General features: G+C 41.2%; 1 pseudogene across 1 annotated transcript; it reads right to left on the minus strand.

Annotated features, from left to right (window-relative positions):
- Positions 1-7,652: 7,652 nt before the first annotated feature.
- LOC108303769 lies at positions 7,653-8,104 on the minus strand (annotated as a pseudogene). Its single transcript, XR_001824972.2, has one exon. The product of XR_001824972.2 is annotated as a 60S ribosomal protein L30-like (transcript).
- Between the last annotated feature and the right edge of the window lie 3,004 nt (positions 8,105-11,108).

Below are 11,108 nucleotides of genomic sequence, written 5' to 3' on the forward strand. Positions count from 1 at the left end.
TGTGCCACCAAGAAAACAAATGCTGCTAAGCAAACTGTGACATTCAATTGATTTTAAATGCATCCAGAGACAATAAAATGTGAAATAGCATGCAGCTTGCAATTCGTAAGAGATTCTTAGGTTGCTTTGTAAGGCGTCTCTGAGTATTTTTGTCTGCTCACAACCATGCCTCCTTTATAACAAGCTAATCTTTTAAAAGGAAAGATCTATTTTTCTTTAGTATTTCCCTCACTAGCCACACTCAGAGGTTGCTCAATAAGTGTGAAATGATTAAAAAAATTCTTGATATTACATCTAGTCAATTAGCTACTAAAATAGATACAGAGCAATGAGCTCTATTAGTATGGTCAAGTAGCAAAAATATTTGGGAATCATAAAACATCAGGTGAAAAGACTTGAATTCCAATCTGTCTCTGTCCTACTAGTGTAATGAGCATTTCTTCTGCAAATTTCCTAACCTCTGAAGAACGCACTTTCTTTCTTTTCTTAAATTTAGAGATAGTGTCTTGCTATGTTGCCCAGGTTGGTCTCAAACTCCTAGGCTCAAGTGATCTTCACACCTCAGCCTCCCAAAGTGCTGGGATTACAGGCGTGAGCCATTGCAACTGGCCTCAGAACTCACTGTCAACATCTGCGAAGCTGTGGTAATAATGCCAGCTCATAGTGCTGTCGGGAGGATTAAAGGAGCCCAGGCAATAAAAAGCACTGTGTACACTGTTGAGGGCTAGATGCCCCACACCCATGGTCAAGTTTGTTTTGCTACCAAGAGCTGAACATTGCTGCTTCAAGAGTATATGGGAAGCATCATTTTAGAGTCCAGATCATTTGATGTCTTGTTTTTTTGTTTTTAAGAATGAAATCTTGCTCTGTCTCCCAGGCTAGAGTGTAATGGCATGATCTTGGCTCACTGCAACCTCCACCTCCTGGATTCAAATGATTCTCCTGCTTCAGCCTCCCGAGCAGCTAGGACTACAGACGTGTGCAGCCACACCCAGCTAATTTTTGTATTTTTAGTAGAGATAAGGTTTCACCATGTCGGCCAGGCTAGTCTCGAACTCCTAACCTCAAGCATTCTGTCTGCCCTGGCCTCTCAAAGTGCTGGGATTACAGGCATGAGCCACCGTGCCTGGCTATTTGGTGTCTTTCTTTATCTGAAGAATTCAATATGCTGTGAAACATTTTCCTTTGCAATTTATTATGTATTATGATTGAATACATTGAGTGCGTGTAAACCGAAAGACAAATTCAAGCCCCTCAAACGACTGAATGGACCCCTCATCTCAACCAAGGGGATTCTAAAGAAAACGGGAAAACTAGTTCAGGTCATGACGGGAAGTGGGGATCCAATCATGCCTCATTACACTCTCCTCCTTTTGGAATTCAGGCACAACTGACCAGCATTAACATTAAATCTTAAGGCTGAAAAAGCAGACTCTTTGTAGCAATAAGACATCAAATTCTAACCCTGTATAGCCTTAGAAGACAGATAGCAGCTCTGAAAGAAATCAAAATATTTTAGAAGTCAGGTGCAGTGGTTCACACCTGTAATCCCAGCACTTTGGGAGGCCAAGGCAGGCGGATTACCTGAGGTTGGGAGTTCAAGATCAGCCTGGCCAACATGGCGAAACCCTATCTCTACTGAAAATACAAAAATTAGCCTGGTGTGGTGGCTTATTCCTGTAATCGCAGCTAATTGGGAGGCTGAGGCACAATAATTGCTTGAACCCAAGAGGCGGAGGTTGCAGGGAGCCGAGATTGCATCACTGCATTCCAGCCTGGGCAACAGAGTGAGACTCTGTCTCAAAAAAAAAAACTCCACAAGAAACAGAAAACAAAACAAAAAAACCCCACATGTGAATAAGAACATGCGTGGGTAGACATATCTTGCATCATAAGAGGAGAGAGGGAGGAAAAGATGGATGTCTGGCTATGTACTTTTGGAGGTTGGAGGTGGCAAGTTGTAGGAGCTCCTGTCAGAAGGCTTTCATTTTCTCTGTGAAATAGATTATGAATGATGGAACAGGAAGCAGGAGAGAACAGCTTCCACCGTCTTTCCCTATAGGAAAGACATGGGCAAGTCAAATAATATTTGGCAATAAGGCATCGGGACACAGTTGCTTATAATACTAAGTAGGCTGGAATTTACTCTCAAGGTAATGAGGATCTATTCCATTAAGATTTTTACATAGAGTGGCTAATTAGTGTTCCTGCCTCAGTTTAGCAGTAGTATTTTCTGGTGCATCTGAGACTCTTCTGAGTCCTGGCCCAAAAGTATGAGGCTCACGGAGAGGGGGCCATTTCCTCCTCACTACCCCTTCTTCCCTTGTGCAGTCTGCACAAAGACTGCCTTCCAGTAAGCTTTTAAAATTTTTGCATTCCTATATTTCATTTTTAAGTGATATACAAAATTGTATATATTTATCATGTATAACATGATATTTTGAAGTTTATACACATTGTGGATGACTAAATCTAGCTACTTAATGTATGCATTCCCTCATAGTTAACATTTGCGTGGTAAGAAAGTTTCATATCCACTCTTTTAGCAGTTTTCTTTTCTTTTTTAAAATAAGAGACAGTGTTTCACCATGTTGGTCAGTCTGGCCTCAAACTCCTGACATCGTGATCCGCCCCCCTCAGCCTCCCAAAGTGCTGGGATTACAGGCATGAGCCGCCGTGCCTAGCTTTTTTTAGCAGTTTTCAAGAATATTTTGTTATAACTATAGTGTCCATGTTGTAAAATAGATCTCTTGAACTTCTTTCTATCCAGTTATTTTATATCATTTAATGTGGGAAGTAGAAAAGCTCCTTTTTAAAGTTTCCTTTCTTGTTAAAAAATAAGTGTGCTAATAATTTTGTTAAGCCCTATCCTATGTAGCTATTAGACATGCTGTGCTTATAGGCACATAGTACATTCTATGTCCTTGTACTTTAACCAAGATATCTGTGCTGTATGTGCTCACAGGCATGTCCCAACTCTCCATTGTTTTTACCTGTTAAGAAAAGTTTTAAGTTATTAGCCAATCGGGTTTTAGTTTAGATTGTGAGGTCTGGCTCCAGCCAACGGAGATGAGACATAGTAGTAAGGATGACCCCAAATGTGTAAGGAATAAATTTGTGTATATTCCCTTTGTTTTTTGTGCTCTCTTGGCAAGATGGCTAGTGAGAGTATCCTTCCTGCAGTCCAGGAAGTAAAAATTGTGCTGCTGAAAGATCCTTTGTCTCCGTGCTAATTTTTCTCTGTGGCAGCGAGCATCTGTTTCCAACATCTATTTCCAACACTTAACAAACATGACCCCAATACCCAACCCTCCCAACTGCCCAGCCCCTGCTAACCACCGTTCTATTCTCTACTTCAATGAGATCAAGTTTTTTTTTTTAAGATCAAGTCTCGATCTGTCACCAGGCTGGAGTGTAGTGGCGCAATCTCGGCTCACTGCAACCTCCACTTCGAGGATTCAAGTGATTCTCCTGCCTCAGCCTCCCGAGTATCTGGAATTACAGGTGCACACCACCGTGCCCAGCTAATTTTATATTTTGAGTAGAGACAGGGCTTCACCACGTTGGCCAGGGTGGCCTTGAACTCCTGACCTCAGGTGTTCTGCCCGCCTCGGCCTCCCAAAATGCTGGGGGTGAGCCGCCACTCTTGGTCTGCCTTTAAAAAGATTTTTTAAAATTTATTTTTATTTTTTATTATTTTTATTTTTTATTATTTTTATTTTTATTTTTTATTATTTTTATTTTTATTTTTTATAAAGATGGGGTTTTACCATGTTGGTCAGGCTGGTCTTGAACTCCTGACCCCAGGTGATCCGCCCGCTTTGGCCTTCAAAGTGCTTGGATTACAGGCGTGAGCCACCGCGCCCGACCTAAAAATTTTTTTTAAGTTAAAAAAAATATTTTGAGACTGTCGCCCAGGTTGGAGTGTGCTGGTATAATCTTGGCTCACTGCAACCTCTGCTTCATGGGTTCAAGTGATTTTCCTGCCTTAGCCACTTGAGTAGCTGGGATTACAGGCATGCGCCACCATGTCTGGCTAATTTTTGTATTTTGAGTAGAGACAGGGTTTCACCATGTTAGCCAGGCTGATCTTGAACTCCTGGCCTCAAGTGATCTGCCCACCTTGGCCTTCCAAAGTGCTGGGATTATAGGTGTGAGCCCCCGCATCTGGCCCATATTTTAAAAATGAGATTATTTGTTGTATTGCTATTGAGTTATTTGAGTTCTTCATACATTTTTTTGGCATTAATCTTTTATCAGATGTTTAGCTTGCAAGCATTTCCCCTCTTTTGTAGGCTGTCCCTTCACTCTGTTGTTTTCCCTGCAGAAGCTTTTTAGTTTGTTGTGATCCCATTTGTCTACTTTGGCCTTTGTTGACTGTGCTTCCGCCAGCATTTCTCATCCAGGACAGGGCTCCTCCCAGGGTGTCTGACTGGACATGCTCTCTGCTTCAGTGTTGGCCCACTGCTTGCCCACACGGTATGCTTCTTCTTCTGTCTCTCATCAGAACACAGGGTACCAGCATATTTACTCACTAAGAAATTATTTCCTTTCACCTTTCCTTCTAAATTATAAAATGAAAAGTCATCTTCTTTAATGTTCAACAATTCTCAATTTCTGATTTGTTTAAATTTATTAACAATTTTTAGATTTAAATTTACTGATTTAAATTTATTCACCACTGTTTATTTATTACCTACCCTGTTCCCAGCTAGACTCTAGGGTTCTAAACTGTAGCAATGAACAAGACAAAACAAAACAAAAAAAACCTATTTTACTGGCATTCACATTTCGGTGTGGGAGACAGGCAGTAAATAAACAGTCATAAATACATAATAGGTCAGATGGTGTGTGTTGAGGCCGGCATATATCAGTGTGTGCCACTTTAGATAGGGTGGTGACTTTTCAACAGAGACCTTCCCAAAAACTGCAAGAATCACTGAGAAGATAGCTAGGGTGGAAGTTTTCCAGTCAGTGGGAAAGGCACGTACAAAGGCCCTGAGGTGGGAGAGTACCTGGCATGTTGAAAGCAAGGAGGCTGGTGTGGCTGGAGTTGACTCAGAAGGAAGAAGATTACAGGCATGGGCTCCGCAACTAGGTTGCCATGGTTCAAACCCCTGCTTACAAGTCAAGTGACCTTGGGCAACTTATTTACTCTCTCTGTGCCTCAGGGTTCTCATCTGTAAAATGGGAATAATGATAATACATACCTCAGAGCCTTGTTATGAGGATGAATAATTGTGAAGCACTTAGAACATGGCCTGGCACATAGTAAATGCTCTAAAAGTAAATCTTAACCTAAGAAAGCAGAAGAATGACTTATCAGATGGGGCGTGGGGCAGGTTTTATTGTAAGGACTATGGGTTTATTCTGAGTAAGATGGGAAGCTATTGGAGGTTAAGAGGAATCCTGTTGCTGTTGTGTTGTTGAGGGTAGATTGTAGGGGTAAGGGCAGAGGCAGGGAGACCAGGTAGCCGGCTCTTGAGGTGATACAGGGGAGAAATGGTGGCTCAGACGAGGGCAGGAGCTGTAAAGAAGGTGAGAAGGGGTTGGGATCTGGATGTACTTGAAGGTATCCTTAATAGAATGAATATTGCGGGTGAAATCGGGTATGAGGCATTGAGGATGACTCTATGGTGTTTGGCCTGAGCAACTGGAAGAATGAAGAACCTTAAAAGTATGATATATAGACCTGCCGCAGTGGCTCACGCCTGTAATCCCAGCACTTTGGGAGTCTGAGGCAGGCAGATCACCTGAGGTCAGGAGTTTGAAACCAGCCTGATCAACATGGCAAAACCCTGTGTCTACTGAATATACAAAAATTAGCTGGGTATGGTGGTCGGCGCCTGTAATCTCAACTACTCGAGAGGCTGAGGCAGGAGAATTGCTTGAACCCAGGAGGCGAAGGCTGTAGTGAGCCGAGATGGTGCCATTGCACTCCAGCCTGGGCAACAGAGTGAGACTCCATTTCAAACAAACAAAGAAACAAACAAACAAAAGTATGATATATAGGGCAGCAACAGTCAGTTACCTCTGTGGCACTCCTTCAGGAATGGGGCACAGATGCATCTCTCCTGTACTCTTTGCCTCAGCTACTCAGCTCTTGGCTGCAATTGCTCAAACATGAACACATGTATCTCCCCCAAATAACCCATAGGTTTTAGCTACAGCACAGTCCACTGTAAGGAAGTGGTCTGCAGAGATGACCTTGGCTCCCACACTGACAAGCCAATGCCTGGAGCCCTTTAGTTTCTGGTAGCCGCAGCTTCCTAAGCATGATCATTTCCCACCTGGTTTCTGTTTTACCTTTGCATAACTAAGTAGTCCATTTGGATAGTTTTCCTAAACATAACCGTCTGTACCAAAAGGACACCCAAGACTTTACCTCTTACAAGACACACACACATACACACACACACACACACACACAGACACACACACACACACACACATACACACGTTTGCATGTTGAAGTGAATGTTTTACCAGTTTCTATCATTTCCCATAATGGTATTTAAACATTTTATAGTCAAATTTCACTGGAATTTCAGCTCCTTTCTGCCCCAGTAGTCATTGCAAAGAGCAAGTTCCTCTAGGCACTTAGTCTAGCAGAGCTTGGCTCTGAGGTAGTGACAAAAAAGGATGATTTTCCCCATTTTATAGCCTGCCTTCAAATTGACAGCTCTCCCAAGGCCCTGCTGGGACTGTGGCTATGGTAATGTTTGGCAGCCCTGTCCAAGCGCTTGTCCTCACCCAGAATAGAGATTACAGAGTCTGGAGACCACAGCATTGTGGCTACCTGCAGCGGAAGGAGGACATGTGTGCACATGTGAGGGAAGTGGGGACCCAACAGCTCAACAAAAATGTATGAGTTCAATGTGCCAGGTGCTGGAAACAGAATAATGGCCTTCCTGTCTGCGTCCCAGGTGCTTCTCAGTCACACAATTTCACAATTGAGTTGTTAAGAATTTGTGGTCCCCTGCTGTAGATTGAAAGAGACTTGGTACCAACCCAATTCATTGCATGGACCTCCTTTGGATTCTGATTCAAACAAACTAAAGTTAGAAAGATGTCTAAATAATGCAGGAAATAGAACCTAACGATTGTTATCTATTTTGCTGGGTATAAATTAATGTGTTTGTGTTTAATCCTTTTGATGAGGTACAAGGTATTTATATTCTCTTGAAGTATCTCCTCATAAAGAGTAATGGCACAGCCAGGCGTGGTGGCTGATGCCTGTAATCCCAGCACTTTGGGAAGCCAAAGTGGGTGGATCACCTGAGGTTGGTAGTTTGAGACCAGCGTGACCAACATGGAGAAACCCCATCTCTTAAAAAGTAAAAAAAATTAAAAAAAAAAAAGAGTAATGACACAGTAGAGAAAGTGAACAATACCACCTACAAATAATCAAAATGATAAAAATTAACATCAGCAACAAGAGGCAATGTGGCTCTGTAGTGATACTATGAGGAAGACAGAAAATTGTTTGTGTGGCCTTCCAGCCAAAAATGTGAATCTAACCTTACTTTAAGAAAAAAAAAAAAAAAAAAAAAAAAAAGAAAATCCAAATTGAAGTAACTATTTCAATATCATAAAATTACTAATCTATATTCTTTAAAAATGTGTCTTCTTTTTTTTTTGTTTGTTTTTAAACAAGTTCAGGAAAATTTTATTGAAGGAACATTTTGCATGGTTTACTTTTCACCAATCTGTTCTGGCATGCTTCTAATGATGTCAGAATCACCTGGATCAATGAAAGCCAGCGTGTACACTCTGTGGTATTTTCCACATGCTGTGCCCAGTTCAATATTATTGCCAATGTAGTGATGGACACCAGTTTTGGCTAACATTGCATAGTACTCAATTTCGGATTTCCTCAAAACTGGGCAGTTGTTAGCGAGAATGACCAATTTCGCTTTGCCTTGTCTGATCATCTTCAGAGACTGCTTGTACCCCAGCACCTAATTTCCACTTTTCGTAACAAGCTGGCCTAGAGTTGATCAACTCCAGCGACTTTTTCATCTCCTTTGCAGCCACCATCTTCCTGTCTTAGGTGCGGGACAGCCCCCAACCAAGAGCAGCCGCTAAGATGGCCGGGTAGCGAGAAAGGCAAAAATGTCAGTGTCTTAAAATACAAGAAAAGGCTGAGGAATTGATTCAAATTAAAGGAGACAACTAAATGTCGTCTGTGATTGTGGACTGGACCCTGTTCCAGGAAAAAAAACTCTAAAGACCATTAATAGAATTAAATTGATTAAATTAGAATACAGACTGTAGATAAAAGTATTATATCAATGTTAAAGTTCCTGACATTGATAACTGTATTGTGGTTATATAAGAGGATATCCTTGTTCTTAAGAAAGACACACAGAGAGATGGGCTTGGTGGCTCATGCCCGTAATCCCAGCACATTGGGAGGCGGAGGTGGGCAGATCACGAGGTTAGGAGTTTGAGACCAGTCTAACCAATATGGTGAAACCCTGTTTCTATTTAAAAAAGAAAAAGACACACATTAAGGGGATAAGGGGACATCATGGAAGCAACTACTATCAAATGATGTAGCACTAAACTGTGGCACACACACACACACATACACACACGCACAGCCTACTTCTTTAACCTAATATATTAGTATCCTCCTAGTCTCCTATAGTGTAGCCACATTGGCCTCCTTGGCATTCCTTAAGAATACAAGTATGTTCTAGATCAGGGTGTAGGTATTCACTGTTTCTTTGCTTAGAATGTTCTTGTCCCAGAAATTGACTTGAATGGCTTATTTTCATCATTCAGGTCTCAAATCACCTTTTCAGAGAGAGCTTCTTTGACACTCCCAACCTAAAGTGTCCCCTCTCCCCAGAGCACTTACCATTATCTGAAAATAATTAATTCATTTCTATGCTTCTTTTCCTTTTTGTCTTTCTTTTCCCACTAAATTGTAAATGTTGTAAGAGGAGACATCTTCTAGATCACAACTCTATCTTCAGTACCTAGAATAGTGCCAGAAACATAAGCTCTCAATATATATTTGTTGAATGAATGGGATGGATGGGGGTGGGTGGGTCTAGAAGGAAAGTTGGCAGCATGAACACAGTTATTGGAGAGACTGTGTGTGCATTCGTGTCTAGCATTCCATCCTACTGCGGTACAAATTTTTAAGAAGGGAGATATGTTTAAAAGAGGTGGGGAGGAGAGAGAGAAAGCACAAAGAGAAAAACATATAAAATATGCTTACTTGACACTTAGACGTTGATCATAATCAGCAATTTTAGAGAAAAAGGAATCAAAGGAGAGAAACTTTGTTGACATGTCCAAAACAATTGTAACATCAGCTGTTTCTTTCTTTTTTTCTTTTTGCACCAGAGTTTCGTTTTTTCACCCAGGCTAGAATGAAGTGGCTCAATCTCGGTTCACTGCAATCTCTGCCCCCTGGGGTTAAAGTGATTCTCCTGCCTCGCCCTCCTGAGTAGCTGGGATTGTAGGCACTCACCACCACCCCCTGCTAATTTTTGTTTTTGTAGCAGAGACAGGGTTTCATCATGTTGGCCAGGCTGGCCTCAAACTCCTGACCTCAGGAGATCCACCCGCCTCACCCTCCCAAAGTGCTGGGATGACAGGCCTGAGCTACCATACCTAGCCTAGCCTAATGTCAGCTATTTCCTTCTGATGACATAATCCATATTAAAATTACATCGAGAACAGTAAAAGGAGCTAGTCTCCCATGACATCCACATGGCTGTATTGTCCTTTATTTTGGAAAATTCCCCTTCCATCTTATTTAGGACAACATTGTAAGTTTCCCACTCTGCTGGGATCAGCACCTGGATCTTGTCTTTGGCTCTCTTCATCCTCACATCCTTTTTTTCCCTCCTAAATCCTCAATTCTTTGTGGTACTCCTATTACTCTCACATGTAGACCTGTGATGTGGGTCAGTGATGTTTCTCAATGTGCTCCTTGCATCTGCTGTATCACTTGGAGAGCCTGTTAATTATGCAGATTCCTTGGCCCCAAATCAGGGTCTCTGAGGATGGGGGAAGAGGGAAACTGTTAACTTTTAAAATTTCTAACTTTTTGAATTAAAATATACATTTCAAAAATTCAAAATATACTAAAGGATATGAGATAAATAATTTTTTTCCTAGCCTTCTTTTCTCAGCCCTTTCCCGTTTGTTAGACATAAGCATTTTTTTTTTTTTTTTTTTTTTTGAGACAGGGTCATACTCTGTCACCTAGGCTGGAATGCAGTGGAGTAATCTCGACTCACTGCAACCTCTGCCTTTCCTGGGTTCCAGTGATTCTCAAGCCTTAGCATCCCAAGTAGCTGGGATTACAGGTGCACGCCATGATGCCCGGTTCATTTTTATATTTTTGGTAGAGATGAGGTTTCATCATGTTGGCCAGGCTGGTCTCAAACTCCTGCCCTTAAGAAACCACCTGCCTCAGCCTCCCAAAATGCTGGGATTACAGGCGTGAGCCACCCGCATCCAGCCTAGAAGTATGCATTGTTATATTACTTTCATATATATTTTTTTCCAGAGATTTTTTTTGTACATAGACATGCAAACACATGCATATATTTTTTTCTCTACTTTCTTATTACACAAATGATAATGTACTATAATCATGGTTTCTGTAAAGTGTTCTTTTGTTGTCATGTGCCAATATTTTTTGGAAATCATGCCATAGTGATATATGATTAATGATTCACGTTTTTCTTAGCTGTATGGATTTTCATGTATGGATGTGCCATAAGTACTTAACAAGGAGCCTATCAATGGAGGTTTACATTGTTTTCAATCTTTTGGTAATAGGAACAATACTGCAATGAATACCCTCCTACATATATCATATCCCACCTGTATCAATATACCTGAAGAAAATTTTCCTGGGTCAAAGGATATGTGCATTTAAAATTTTGATAGATATTGCTAAATTATTTTCTGTATAGGTTGGCAAACTCACCAGTGAAAACATCTGGGTCTTCAGATATCTTTCTTGGAAGGCTATTAATTATTGATTCAATTTCTTTTATAGAGATAGAGCTATTTAGATTATTTCTCTTTGTGTGAATTTTGGTAGTTTGTGTCTTTCAAGGAATTGGCTCATTTCA

Source organism: Cebus imitator, unplaced genomic scaffold, assembly GCF_001604975.1.
Source record: "Cebus imitator isolate Cc_AM_T3 unplaced genomic scaffold, Cebus_imitator-1.0 Scaffold2, whole genome shotgun sequence".
Classification (NCBI taxonomy): Eukaryota; Metazoa; Chordata; class Mammalia; order Primates; family Cebidae; genus Cebus; species Cebus imitator.